The sequence below is a fragment of the Corvus moneduloides genome, chromosome 1, assembly GCF_009650955.1.
Source record: "Corvus moneduloides isolate bCorMon1 chromosome 1, bCorMon1.pri, whole genome shotgun sequence".
NCBI lineage: Eukaryota > Metazoa > Chordata > Aves > Passeriformes > Corvidae > Corvus > Corvus moneduloides.
The window spans coordinates 90,694,631-90,710,258 of NC_045476.1; positions in this window are offsets into that span (position 1 = coordinate 90,694,631).

Genomic DNA, 15,628 nt, shown 5'->3' on the forward strand with positions numbered 1-15,628 from the left:
TTGAGAAATTCATCAGTCACATCAAATCTTACAGGAGCCAAGAAATGCCAGAGTAGAATTCTGAAGATAACAAGAGGTCAGGGATGGGGAGTAATTTACTTTTGTGGCATAGAAGAAGGTTTTGAACACTATCTGAAAATGGGCTGTATGAAACTGGAGTGTTCCTCACGTACAGGAAAGGCTCCTTTAATATTAATCAATCATGGTATTTGTGTCTCAAACCAACAGAATCTAATTAGTGAAAATTAATAGGTTGAGTATTACCGCAGGCCTGGTTCCTACGGTATATCACCGTGTCCCGCAGCTATAGGGAGGAGGAGGAGAAGAAGATCCAGCAGGCAGGAATTGTGCAGCAAGATTGATTTATTTAATTATTTTACAAACTCTTTTATAGACTTTTTTCTTCATAGTCTAATTGGACAAAGGACCAGCCACCCCTTGGGGGTGATTGGCCAAAATCCTAAAACATCCATTATCAAAATATTTTCTACTATACCATAAACAAGACTTTCCAAGGTTGCAGGTGGCTTGGTTGTTTACATTCCCTGCTACCTCTTCTGTGAGAGAGAAAAGTCTCTCACGGACTTAGAAAAATAACAAGAAGATCCTCACTAACAGCATTTTTGTACCTACAGTTGAGTTCTGGTTTTCTTAAATTTTTATGGGCACTTATTCTATGTCATTTGTCATGATTCACAACAGCTGCAAATCTAGTCAACAGGCAGCCCAAACTTCAGCCAGCACAGAATGCGTGTTTCTATGACAGGTAGCTTTGTTCTCATCAGATAATTTGAATAATGGACTATTAAAAATTTATTTCTCCTTGCACAAACTTGGCTGGGATAAGAACAAAATGCAAAAGAGACAGCTTCCATAGCCCACAGATCAGAACTTTTTGTTATTTAAACCTTTTATTTTGAGGGAAAAATAACAATAACGAATTTTGCTAAGGAAAACAAGTTTGGTTCTATCTACAGATTCCATGAAGGCAACAGTCACAGACAGAACAGTCCAAAAAATTCTTTAATGTAAACAGCATGCTGACACAGGACTAATTTTTATGTTGTTTACCATTTCAGAAATCTTTAAGGATGGATATTTCCCAGGAACCAGGTTCCATCTTCCCTGCCATTCCCTTAGATAAAGGAAGACTACAGTGAGGTTTCCCCCACACCCTCCAAACTTTTTTTCTCCAGATTTATAAACCCAGTTCCCTCAGCCTCCCCACACACATGGCATGCCCCAGCCTCCTAACCAGCTCCCCCAGCAAGAGAGTTCAGCTCAGCAGGCAATGGCAATCAATATACGGGGGCTGCATGTCATTCTATGCTGAATGGCTAGCTCCCAGTCCACACTTGGATTAACTAGGAATCTCTTCTCACAGCAGCAGCTGAAAGGTGGGCCTCTGGATGCAAAATAAAAAAGAATCAAACTGCTGTCACAAACTAACAACGAGCAGGCAAGGTGTATCACTGGCTGCATTTCCCCACTACTTTTCTTATTAAATTGTCTGCCTTCCACATTGTCCCCCCTTCCCTGTCCCTAGCCCTGGCCACACCCTCGGGCCCTCCCTATCGGTTCCAGTACCCCAACTCCGCCCATGCACTGCCCCTGAGCCCCTGAGAAAATCCCAAGCTCCCTCACTGTGTGGTCTCTCTCTCTGCCTCTGGGAACCAGCTTGTCATCGTGTAAAATAGCAGTTCCTCTGAGGTCGTCGTGCAGGGACCCTTGTGCCTCCTTTACCGTCACCGTGTCGCGGAGCCCCGCTGGCCGGAGCAGGAGCGCGGGGCCGCCCGAAAGGGCTACGGGAGCGCGGAACAGCCGCCCTCCCCGAAGCAGCCCCGCTGCGCTCTCTGGGAAGGTTGCGGCTTGCTAAACCAACTCAAGAACTCACCCACCGCAACAGCAAGGCAGTCGTTTTGGTTTGTTGGTTTTTTTTTTTTTTTTTTTTTTTTTGCATATGGACACAGAATTTAACACTAGAATACCACTTTGAATTCAAACAGCACAACGTGTCCAGAAGCAAGAAATTAAAGTGAGCTGCTCTTACTGTCTTAGCAAATTGCAGAAGGTATTTTTAGGAGTATCCCACATCTTGCTTTGAAACCTGCTTGGAGCAGGAGGTTGGCTTAGGTAGTATCCAAAAGCCTCATTCAAATTAAATTTCTCTGGTTTTATTGTGTACCTTGAAGCACGCAGAAAAGTTCTAGAACATACTTAAAAGAACATTATCTGTAAAGACAAGAGCAATTGGCTGACTGGATGAAGTAAAGAACTCTAAAAACCTTTTTTAAATGGAGATAAATGGAGGTAAAAGAACATATAGGTACTTGAGTTCAACATTAGGAAACCACAAGTGGTTCCTAAAATACTTTTTTTTTATTAGTATTAATTAGTAATTTAGTATTACTATTAATACTTTTATTAAAGTATTAATACTTTAATACTAAAATACTGTTACTTAAAGCTCTCTTCGAGCCTGTTTTCCCTGAACTATCAAATCAACCCCAGTGTCTCATTTGCATTCCTGCCCCACTCCCTCCCCTGTGTCACTCCACAAATGCCAGTGGAGTGACACAGTAGAAAGGTGTGGAGGAATGGCTGGGTGAATAGGGACACGTATACGTGCACAACCCAAGCTATGTTTGTGAACTGTCCTTGACTAAGGAAAAGGAGAAGAACAATGCTGATGTGGCAAGTCGACAGGATGTTGGGGAGGGGGATGCTGACCTGTTGGGAATTATTAAAGGATCAGGGACATGGATCATTGATAGAATTATGAGATCAATAAAAGAACTATACAAGCAATAGGCCTGCAAGCAAAAGGCCTGTGTGTGAGAAAAACTCTCCATGAGAAAATCCCTGTGTGAAAAAAACAGGGCTGGGAACAAAAAGGGAGTTTTGAAGATTTACAGCTGTGTAGGTAACACCCGGAGAAGGGGAGGTGAACTCTGAATTCTTTTAATCATAACATAACTGTAGAAGCTTGCCAGTGTAAGTCCAATTATGTAGAAGCAGAAATGCGCTTTGGTAAGTTTTAAGCCACTTAAGAGTTAACAAGCTGGTATACTATATAAGTGCCTCTGGATTGCTAATAAATGGAGCTTGCTCTTATCAACCACATTGGTTTTGGACAGCAATTTCTCCCCCCGCTGGAGTCCACGGACTTTTTTCTATTCCAACACTGACCATAGAAAGAGGAAGACTTGTGTTAGCAACAGTCATGTGCATATTAATCTGTAACCAATCACTTGCTATTAAAGGCCGCATGAACAGTAGCTGTAACCCAATAGTATGGAGCTTGCATATGCGTGCTTGGGGAATTAGGGTATAACTATGGGACTGACAATAGAATAAACAGAGTTCCATCATATCTCTACGAGAAGCGTGGTTCATCCCGCCAGATCTCTGGCTATTGAAAGGCCATCTCTTCCAAAAGGACAACTTGAAGATGAGACAGATGCCCAGGCACTCAATGGGTATCTGATTGACAGGTGCCTGGCACACGATGGGCATGTGATTGTCATATGCTGGGCACTTTATCGTCCCGTGATGGATGCACACCTGTGATGTGATACATGTGACCAGTGTTGGACCAAAGGCTTTTACTCAGTCCTGGCCCCTTAGTCCAGTGATTCCTGACCACTGGTCCAAGTGACACAGCTGGAAATGTGACACATTTTTTGAATACAAAAGCTCTTCCTCGGAGCATTTAGAAAACTGTGCTATTGGCCTCAAAGAAGCCTCCCAAGCTTGCTAAATTCAGCACATTTCCACTCTACAAAATACAGCAAAAGGATCTAGACTGAAAGAAATCTGTTGCAATCAAATGAAAGTTTGTTAACAGAACAACACTAACACTGTGATGTGACAGAATCATGAGCACAAAGATGGCCAGGTTGGGTCAAACCTAAAATACATCTTCTTGGTGCCAATTCCAGCATCCTGCTTCTCCTGCCAAAGAGCAGCTGGAGAACTGAGCCTGCCCTGCTTACAGGGCTCTGTTTGCTTTTTCAGCCATTTCAGAGCACCGAGCTGACATATGCATCTTTGCCTCAAATTCTCCTTCCAAGGGGTGACAGACAGCTTGGAGCCATTGTTTTTATATGTGTAATTGGGGTTATTCTTCTCCATCATTTTGTTTACTAACAAGAATTTCATAATTCAGTGTAGTGCCCAGACAGTACCATGATGAATTTCTGCTGAAAAGCTGCCACTTTTGCTCACTCTGGTACCTCAGCATCAGCTACAAACTTTGTCATCTCACTGTTTCCTGCCTTTTCTAGGTTGTTGATGAATGTGTTATAAAGCACAAGACAAGACCAGATTCTCAAAGAAATCTACCAGTGGCCTTACCCTACTCACAGACCTCACCTTTGCACACTTCATTCAGCTCACACCAAAAGCTCTCACGAACTGTGGAGCTGGAAGTAAGTAGCCACTATGAGACAGAATTAGATCCTGTGCTAATGTGTAAAGGATGACACAGACAGCCACCAAGGAAATGCTTAGCACAGAACAAGTATTTCATCGCCCAGTCGTGATCCTCAAGGGAGGTTCACAAAACACTGTGCTCAGGTGCAGCTGGGAATTAAAGGCATAACACTAGGACAGACAACCCATGGACTCAGTAAAGACTCTTTTTATGGCACATTATAGCCTACTTCCTCACCCTCTGTTGGGGTTTTTAGGAGTTTATAAAAAAATGCAACACTTTTTATGGTTTTGCTTGTTTGGTGTTGGTCTTTTACATCCACAGGGGATGCAGCTGGATTGTCCTAATGTTTCCCAAAATATATTTACCCTGGGTAATAGCCCAGCACAGTGCACTGATCCCAGGCACTGATCCCAGGCTACGCCAACTTAGGCTGACCTTGATCTTCTGAAATACTCCCTTTTGTCTTGTGTACATATGTAAAAGTCATCAGCTGGCTTAACATTTGGCTGTCAGTGAATATTAAGCCAGCACTCAATATCAGAACCCAGACTGTGCAGTATCCAGAATTTGAATCTTCTGTCAAAAGATCTCTTGGTTGCCTTTTTCATGACTATCTGTCAGAGAGCAAGTGAAGGAATCCTTTTTCTAACAGACTGTGAATGAAAATGGAAAATAATACACTTCTTGGATATAGTGAAAGACACAATGGAACTGCAATCTCCACATGTTCTTCATACAGCTCATTTTTTTAATGGCCTGCAAGAAGCTGCAAAAGGAACACATGACAAAAAGGATGATGATCTTGTGTGCTCTTTTGAAAGAGGTCAGAGGTTAAACACAGTTATTTTAATTTTTCTTACTTACCTTCACTCAGAACAAATATGAATGCAGCCATATTCAGGTTACATATCAGTGCTACAAGTGCCAGCCAGGAAATAAATTATGCACAGCAGCAACCAAGTGCCTTCCAGATTCACAGGAAACTGCTGTCCAGGCAAACACATACTTCCTAGCACAGTCTGAAACTAAATGAACTGTCATTAGGGAAGATAAAATCGATCTAGGAAGTATTCAAGAGCTAAAATTTCCCTCATAATCTCATTTATTCACATCCCTTTAAATTGCTATAATTGGGGATTCTAGGTTTTCATTTTAACAGTGGTATGTAAAGAAGTAACATTGCTCTTAAGCACTCAGAAATGCAGAAACTAAGGGTAGATACAAAGGAATGTTCAAAGATCTATCATCCTCTCTTAGAAGAATTTTGGGAATGATGCAAAAAAAAAAAAAAAAAAAAGTTAGGTAGGTCCTGGACCCACTTTTATCCTGGACCAAAAGTCTTTGTTGTATTGTATTTATATTAGTTTATACTTTTTGCAAACTTAAATGAACTTCTTTAGTTCATTTCATGGGCATGAAATGAAGCAAGGATATAAATCCTGTGCTGAAATACCTCTCTCACAACTGAAACCAAAATAAAATATTCATTTTACTGATAAATTAAAGTAACAGTTCAGTTTTTTCCTACTTCCTTCACTTTTCAAATATTGTTTAACTTCAACAAGCAAGTTTGTGAATGACATCTTTTGTTTTCTCTCCTGTAAATGCAATTTTGCAGTTAAATGCACTTTAAAACAATATTTAGACAACGAGTAGCATTGATAACATAGAAAATTGTAAAAAGCCACAGTCCTTGATCAAACAGTTTCCCTGGGATGGGATCAAATTAGTGTGGATTCAAGGGATCTAATTTCCCACTAAAATGTTTCTCCTACAATGCTGCCAAGTCCCTAGCTGCCATAACAGAGTAACAACTCCTTTCCAAATTTCTAAACCCACACAACTGATACAGGAGACCATATGTGTCCCTTACCACTTACAGCTTGTAGCAGCTCATGTAAGGCATGGAAATAATAATTAGTGTGGTAAACATTTAATGTGAACATGTCTGGAATTTCCACCATGGGTAAGTCTAGGAATCAGAGAGGTGGGTCTAGAATCAGAGAGTGATGTTTTCTTTCGTGGGATGCCTCTTGGAGACAGAAGAAAAAGGAAGTGGAAAAGGACGCAAAACTTTAGAAGAGAGGTGGATGTGATGTACCTTGGCATGAGGTACTTCCTCCCACAGCATTCTCATTTGAAAGCTGAGAATTACTGTAATGGGTAAGACTGTTAAAATTGTCTGGACTAAAACGCTCAGTAGCTCCAGCTGGAAGATGACCGTGAGTGAAGCAGAGATTTGTACCTGAGCCCCTGCAGTTCTACATTTCCATCTGTGGCCTGGATGGTGGCAGAGTCCATCTTCAGCAAATCTGTAGAGCACACTGACCTAGTGGTATGGCTGTTAGGGTTTGCCAAATCCAGTAGGCCAGGACAGGAATTCTGCTGCCACTCCATGCCTGTAGGACCAACTGGTATCAAGGCTGAGCAGGTGCTGGCCAGATGTAGATGCACATGTACACATGTGAACAGCACACCTGCACATACACACACACCCAGCTGCACCATGTGTGTCAGCGCTGACAGGCACACACAGCCAGCACCAATGGCCCTGCTCTGCTCCCCTCTCTGGCTAAGGAAGGGTAAAGACACTGGGACAACCACAAATTACAGCCTAAACTGCTTGAAGAGGGAGCTACACAGTCAAGGAAGAAATGACGTCTCACCATGGTGCTAGGCCATACCATCCACAGCAACAGCTGCATCCAGCACCTTGGGGCTTCCCCAGGAGAGCACCAGAGCAGAGCAGGCTGCCCACGGAGAGGTGCAGGGTGCACGGTTGGAGGCTCTAAAGCTAAGGCTTGGCAAATCCCCAACTGGCACAACCTCCTGTTGTTCTGCTCAAGAGGAGGAAGTCAAGGAGCAAGCTCAGCTTGAACTGGGGTTCCAGGGCTATGGGCAGGGGAGGGGAGGCCCTAGGTGGGGCTGGTCAGGGCCAGGAGGCTGGACAGCACCCACCTCTCTCATGGGACGTGGAACTGGAGCCCTCCAGAGGTGTCCTCCAAACAGCATTTCTCTGGTTCTTCAGAGGGAGCTCAGTTAATAAGGGCCAGCAGCTGCATAACCTCCACCACCATTATCCTCATCTGTTTTACTGAATCCATAAAGAAAGACAGAGAACCAGATTTCCCTTACCTTTTTTTTCCCATCCCCCAAGATAAGCTGGGAAGGGCAGAGAGACTGCGTGATCTGATTTTCATAAAGTAAATCTGATTCTGAACGCAGCAAGTGCTTGCTAATGCAATCAGCATTTCAAAACGTGTATGATTTTAATGAAAACACCTGACCAAAGATTCCTAAGTACACTTTTAAGCAGATGTTCATCCTCAACTTTCTGTATTCCCATAGTGTCTGCAATGTATGTTCTGTGCTGACATCTTTATTTTGTTGTACTGCCTCTTGGCTTTTTGTGTGAACCAAAGGCACTTAGTCAAAAGAAAAGAAAGAAGTATCAATTCACTTGGTTTTGCATACACAAGTAACAACTAGAAAAAGAGAAGGACCAAGTAAACCATGTGAGTATGTAAACTTTGTTTCCAGCATTAAGAAGGTATACACAAAGGCAAAATAACTACCTCTGAGTGATCAGCTAGTCAAAATCATTGTGAGAGAGAGGGAATGAAAACTAATTATGAGATGTGAAAGGCAGATCTGTGGTGGCGTGTGAAAATACTCGCATAATGAGGGGCAGAAAGAAAGACACTATGAGATGCAGGAAAGTTCAAGTGAAAAAGGAGGAGTATGTGAGTTATACCAACAAAAACTACTGTACTGCAGAAAGGAGCACATTCAATACGAACCAAAGCCAACAAGATGTGGAATGGAAGGTGATGGATAAAAACAAATACATATGTAAAAGTGAAAAGTAAAACCTTTAAAAGTCATAGGTGAGGAGGAAAAGTCATGATGAAATGGAAAAATCATGACAAAATGCAAGCATGTAAGAAGAGGAGAAAATGAAAAAATGCAGAAAATATTGCACACTGATGTGTAATAAAAAATGTGCAAACAAAAGCAGATGCAGATAAAAAACCCATCATATTATATAAAAAAGGAAATAAAGCATCCTGGGGAAAAGAATAGTCAAAGTGAGGTGACAGAAAACATTAAAAAAGAGATAGAAATGAAAAGCTGTAATGTGATACAAAGAAGGCACTTGTTCTTCGAAGGTAAAAATTAAATGATGCAACATAATGGCAAGTGGGAAATAAGAGATGCAAGAATACATGCAGGGGAATGTGAGTCTATGTGGTAAAAAAGTTAAAACAGATGTTGAGCTACAGAGCTCAACGTGTATTTAAAGAGCCTGTGGTGAAAATACATACTGAATTAAAAAAGTGAAATGCTTCAATGAGAGGTGAATGGAAAAATGTAATGAGATGTGCAATCTGAGACCTAATAAATTGTAAAAAAAAGCCCAACATGCCGTAAGAACATAGATAAAAAAAGGAAAACCTGAAAAACCATAATGAGCGAAGAGAGGAATGGAATATGAGATGGGCAAAAATCACATCTGGTGCACATGAAACTTCTCAAAAACACAAACAAGTACTCATAAGTAGAAAAACACAATCTGAGCAGCGCATAGGGACTTGTAAAATGGAAATGTATAACAGCATTTTAAAGACAAATGGGGAATAAGATGTGAATAATGAAGCTGCAGAATGAAATGCAGAATAGTTATGAACATTAAAAGAGGAGACACAGAAATCTAAAATGGGTAATGTTGCACACCAAAGAATGTAAGCTAAAAACTCAAACCAGGTGATTCATTCAGGAAAACTTATAAGAAAAATTACATTTGGTTAGAAACATAAAAAGATATTTTATTCTGAAAGGGGAAATTCATTTAAAAAAAAATCATAAATAAATAAAGAAGGAAAACTTGACATATTCAAAATCAGAAATGTGTCATGACCTACAAAGTATGAAATGTCACTAGAAATAAATCAAGCTGTGAAATTGCAGGCATTAGGGAAAGTACAGAAATAGCTCTGAAAAAGAAAACACAGAAAAAGTGCACAATGTGAAAAGAAAACATGGGAGGATGTGCAGATATGAAAATGTATGCTGAGAGGCACCACCCCCCATCTTCAGGTTTCAAAAAATACAAAGATGGAAGTTCATTATGCATTCTTTCAATGAAAATCTAGTATGAGATACAAAAAGGAAATTTGCAGTATTTTATCATTCAAATGCTAATGAGATATTAAAAGAATGTATTTATTGAGGTGCAAAAGAAAGTTTACACAGGAGCAAAAAATATTATAGTCTTGAAAAAACATAGTAGGATGCTAGCAGGAATACATGAAATTTCTCATAAGATGTGAGAAGTTAACTAAAGAATGTGAGGAAAGGAAAATGCACAGGGAAATCTGAAAGCTCACACTCAGAATACAATGCATAGTCTGTAATGGGCAGCAAAAAGGAAATTGGCTAATAAGCAATGATACATGAAATTCCTAATTAGATCTAAAAGCACATAATGAGACACTGAAACAAAACCAAGCAGTGAAATAAAAATGAACATGCATATCAAAAATCGAAACTGGAAACAGGAAACTAGATGCAAAAAAGCATTCGTATGGGGATCCAGAATCAAAAAGAGTGGGTAATGAGATGTGAAAAGGAAAACTCATAAAAGCATTTGGCATGAGGAATACATAATAAGTGGAAAAATTTTAGTAAGTCAAGAAATACAAAATCTGAGAGCGTAATGATAGGCAAGACCAGAAATGCACCTTTAAGATCAAAGAGGAAAATAAGGTTCAAAATTAAGTAGTGAATCCTGTGATGCAGTAGGAAAAATGCAGAACGAATTAAGAAATATTAAATCCATGAAGAAATGCAGAAAGCAAAATCTGTAACAAGTTGTGAAAAATCAGTGTTTGATGGGAAGCAAACCCTCCAATGTATATTGTAACACGAGTACTGAAATCCACAGTGAGGGTCTGGAAAATGAGTAATGAGACGTGAAATCAGAAGTAAAATGATTTGTGATAACAATCATTCACAATGACAAGCAAAACCAAGAACCAGGATGCTAATGCAGCATGGCATGCGAACTGCCGAAGGAGATACAGTAGCTGAGATGCATAATGGAATATGGAAACAGAAATATATAACGAAGTGTGAAAAGAAAACATGTACCATAATAAAGCATGCGCTACAAGCCGTTTTGTCCTAGAAGGACTGAAGCACATAAAGCAGCATGAAAATGGAACAATTCAACTGAAATGTTCAAGGGGCTCAGAGTAGGAATTTTACTTGACTATTTGAACAGTGGGGTTAATTACAAAGTCACTGGCTGCTGTGGGTTTATTTTGCCCTTTTTTTAGTTTTGAGCTTGCCCCACTTCTTGATCCAGAAGGGATCTGCCTCGGTTCACACGGGAGTTCCTGACATCCAGTGATATGATACGGTAACGTGCCAGCTTCACTCTGTGTGGTATCATCTCCTACATGTCATAGCCATAAGATGCACTGGCAGATTATGTAGGAGAAACAGCCTTTGGGAATTCTCCCTCAGGCATGTCAAGGCCACCAAGCAGCATATTAGTTGCATAACAGCTTCAGCCCTAAGGCACTTGTGCCCAGCCCCACCAGCAGAAATGTGGATGACTTGGTGAGGTACAGGTTTGCAAAGAATCAGACTTCAGCGATTTTGAGCATGTGAATAGGACATACAAACAATGGGCCTAAGTGCTCAAAGAGGAAGACAAACAATTGCAATACCTTTTTGCTACCTCAAGCTTTTGTCTTGCCAGAAAATACCTATAAGGCTAAATTCCCCAAGCAGTGGCAGCAGCACCATGTTTGGTCCTGAAGGATGCTCACAAGACTGGTGAGAGTGCTCTGCTGAAATGCTGCAGCTGCTTGGCCTTGGTGGTGCCCTCTGGGGTGTCCCGAGCCATTGGACTCTGGCTTTGATTCTCACCTTTGAATATTTAATGCTAAAACAGATCTGTTCTCTGGTACATACCCCAAAGGTAATGTGACATTCACATCATCTCATGCCCCCAGGATATTTCCACCCCACAGGCAACTCATTTTTCTGAAGACTCTTCAGCATGGATAGCAGGGACTGCTCATACAGGAGGTTCATCATACCTGCAGACAGTGCCTGCAAAGAGGGAAACTTCTGAATCACAGAGAGGAGCAAAACTTGGTTCTTGCAGGATATGTGCTGGGGAGGCTACACAGTCACAGGCAGGTTGGGATCATACTTCACAATGCTGAGCAGAAGGTTCTCTGGGATCAACACAAGGGCGTTGAAGCAGTAATTCCAGCTGTGCCACACAAGGCCATCCTACCCCTAAGACAGGTCCTTCACTGGCTGGTCAGAGACGGCACACCAGAAATGCAGAGTGGCACATGCTGTCACCCAGGTCAGGCGGCCTCCTCAGGAGGGGTCAGTGCACACAACGTCCACTGCCTTACTGCTGTTGCCTGTCATCCCTGCCACCAGCCATGGAAAAGTCACTAATCAGAAAAAGCCTGGTATTGAGGCTGCCAACATTCTTTCCATTTGGAATAGCTTTTTGGATAAAGGGTGTCAAACTCTCACAGTGAGCTGGCAGAAATAGAAATGGTCAGTGCTGGCACTGACCTGTCTTTGGAAAACAGTATTGCCATATGGTATGAACAAGCTGAGTGGTCAATCCCGACGGTACAAGGGATCAGCCTGGCATGCTCCTGGGGCTAGAAGGGGTCAGCTATTAAGCAGAGAAAAGTGCACAGCCCTTGCATGATATCTCTAGGGAGTTTCCTTGTTTTATTACTTGCCACTAACAAGAAGTGTTCCATCCAATTCGCCCACTATCGTGTAAGAAGTAATTAGATACTTAATCAGTCTTATCTTTGTCTGAGTCCCTCAACATCATATGCTTCCTTAAGTCATGTGTTATAGGCCCCTGATCATCTTTATCTAATGTTATCACACAGCCAGCTACTCTATCTTATGCTAGATGTTATGTCAGGGTTGTGGAGAGGGTTGCAAATAAATGGCACACCTTCCTTTCTTTTTCTTTCTCAAAAATGAGAAAGCTGCTAGAAAGCTGACTGCCATCTAAGCTTTGGGGAAAACTCCAGCTGACTGCAATAAAATCAGGATTTCACCAATAAAATCTTCTCTGCTTCAGAAACCCTGATCCTTTTAGTACAATAACCTGTAAAATTTGATCTGACAAGAGGCAAAACCCTCAATGGCATTAAGCTTATTACACTGATTCAAAAGCTAAAGTAATACTGTGATTAGTGCATATTGCATGCATTAAGACCATAATAAATAAGAATACAGTCTGTTGCTAGCAGCAGCTGGTAACTTGTCTCATGCTGTAGAGTCAATCCAAATTACTCATGAACAGCAGAACACTTTAAAAAAATGGATAATGTTTTGGATGAAAAATAACACCAAAGTACAGCTTCTGATAGTACAGATAATAAAGCTAACAGCTGAACAGAATGGAGATACTGAATGCACATCTAGACTCCATTATCTTTCCACAGCATGCTTCCCTTCTTGTTGCAGTGACCACCGCTGTCCACTGCCCAAGCTAGCCCCAGCAGTGGGCGGCAGGAGTGGGGAGCAGCTGGAGGGACAGAGCTTTAAAGCTGCTCCTCTGAAGCCTCTGCTCTACCCAGGGGAGCACAGGCTCCAGGCACTGGGGCAGTCAGCAGCCCTGGACAAAGGGAAAGATAAAAAAATAGTGAGGAGGCTTGCCACAGGAGGTAATCCAAGTTTATTGGAGGGGATCCACAGAGAATAACCCACAGTTGCAGTGTCACTACACTATAAAAGGGGGTTGAATAGGAGGTGTAACCCAACTAGGGACCAACAGTCGGATTAGGAGGGAGGGACGCTGAAGGGAGGGACTCACATCTGGTCCAATGGTCTTGGTGGGTGGAGGGAGAGGGGTCACATGCCCCAATAGGGCGTCAAGGTTTAGGGGATTTCCAAGAGGGGAGGTATGGGAGGGGGCAGGGTCTCGGGGGTCTTGTCGGGGACCATGTAAGGGTAATTAGGAAGGGCTTGGGTGACAGACACAGAACAGTCCAGAACTCCGGGAGGGGTTTGTGCGATTGACAGGGAAGGAGCCAGAACAAAGGGGAGGGGATAACCATTTTTGGGAGCACCGGGGGAGCGGCTTGAATCTGGAACAGACCAACCAGGAGTAGAAGTGGGGAAGGCAGGGACGAACTATTAGGGTACAAAGAACAGATAAAAATACAACAAAAACATCGCATCACCACACCTTCTATATATCCTACAGCCTCCGTTCATTCTGTCTGGTAAAACACCATTAAAACCACACTTAGCCAGCCACAGCAAATGGTCACAGATTGTTTTAAATAAATAAGTGTTCAGCAGAACTTAATTTTAATGGTGCAAGAAGCATTTTGTCAGAGCTAAAGACCAATATGAGGATTGTCTATCTTTGATACAAAATTTAACCAGTTGGTTAGTGATTGTTCCACCTCATGAAAATGTTAGACGACTTCCCTCTTTTGAGAAAATGAAGATGTCATTAGAAAATATTCTCCTTCATTAGTTAAGTGTAAGCCATCTTTATGCATCCTCTGAGCATACACTATTTCTCCTATAAATAAAACAGGCCCAGTTCTTGGAAAGGCACATGCACACATTGCCTAAACCTCTAAAATGTTAAGAGGTTGTTGTAAACTTTGCTTGTAACTCCTCTCTAGCTCACCATTTTGTTTTACCTCTGTACAGTGCTTCTGTGGTTCTCCTTCTTGGTCAATATATTGCAGCATTCCAATGAATTGAACCTGGACAGAAAGTTGCCCCAAGGTTAGAAAATGCTTCAAAGAAAAGTGGAGTCTTTGTCTGGGGCATTCCTGACTGAAACACATGGAACATGCTTTTGCCTTCTTCAATATTGTAAATTGTCACATTACCATGAATCTAGGATGCAGGTGAGAGGAGGCTGGTATTAATCAGCTGATACATAACCCAACAATGTTCCACGTGAGTTTACACTGGCTGCCAGAGACTGCTTTGAATCTGATAAGAGTTGAGTATGAGGGATTCTCTAGAGACTACACTGAATGGCACAAGTGAAAATTAGAGTTCCTGTTGAAGTCATGACTCCCACATTGCACACTGAATGCATCCACTAACACTTTATTGGAAGTGGGGGCAGGCTGTGTTTTAAAATTTTCTTGCTCATAAGTAAGCAACAAATTGGATATTTAGCATATAGTTAAGATTGCCTAACAGTTTTTTTTCATAAAACTTGGTTTCTGGTAATTACAGTTTTGTGAATCTTACGCTCTTTATACTTGAATTTTCTCATTTAGGTGTTTTCTGCAATTGGCTGTTACCTTTTTGCTCATGTAATACAGATGTTTCCAAGACAAATGTGCCAAAACACATTTTCCCCCAGTCTGAAAATAATAAGAGAAAAAAAAAGGCCATAGGAAAATCCCTTTTATACAATTTTCTTTTAGAAGTTTTAGTACTTTTGCAGATGAAGGAGTTGCTACAGTCACTACATACATAACAAGAAGGCATTTTTTGGCTCTTGAGGTTGTCCAATTACATTAAAATGTTAATCCTTTGGAAATGAGAAATAAGAAGTTCACGTACATTCAAAGGCTATCAAATTGTCTAAAGATGTGGCTTTCACTGAGGGTGTTCCATCCCTTTGCTCTTTTACATATCAAGCAAATGGCAACTTCTCCATGAGCCACAGAGCAGATCCATGGGTATCTCCCTCCAGTGTTGGGCTGAAAGGACTTTGCCTGCTGATCCTTCCCACAACAGACAAAACAGAAAGGCCTTCTTTGAGTTTCCCAGCACTCCCTCCTGTGGTAAAGAGCATGAGGAGAGCCAGACTTTTCTCCTGGTGGTCCTTTTTGTAATGGGAATGGGATGCAAGAAGCAGAGACGGGAACCGATTCTCAGCATCTCTCTGCAGACAGACAGGAATACCACCAGCAAAATGTGTATTTTTTTTTGTAAGGGCAAGCCCTTGTACCAGCATCCCTTCTAACAAAGGGGTAAAGGACTGTGCTGTGGCTCTTAAGACCCCCAGCCAACCGATGAGTCATGCTTTAAGGAGGGCTAAATTTTTTTAAACATTTCCCACTAAATTCTAAGGCAGTAAGTCTAATTACGCTTTATGCTTTAGCGCACTTAGAAGAACAGCATGATTTGGAAATGGCTCTT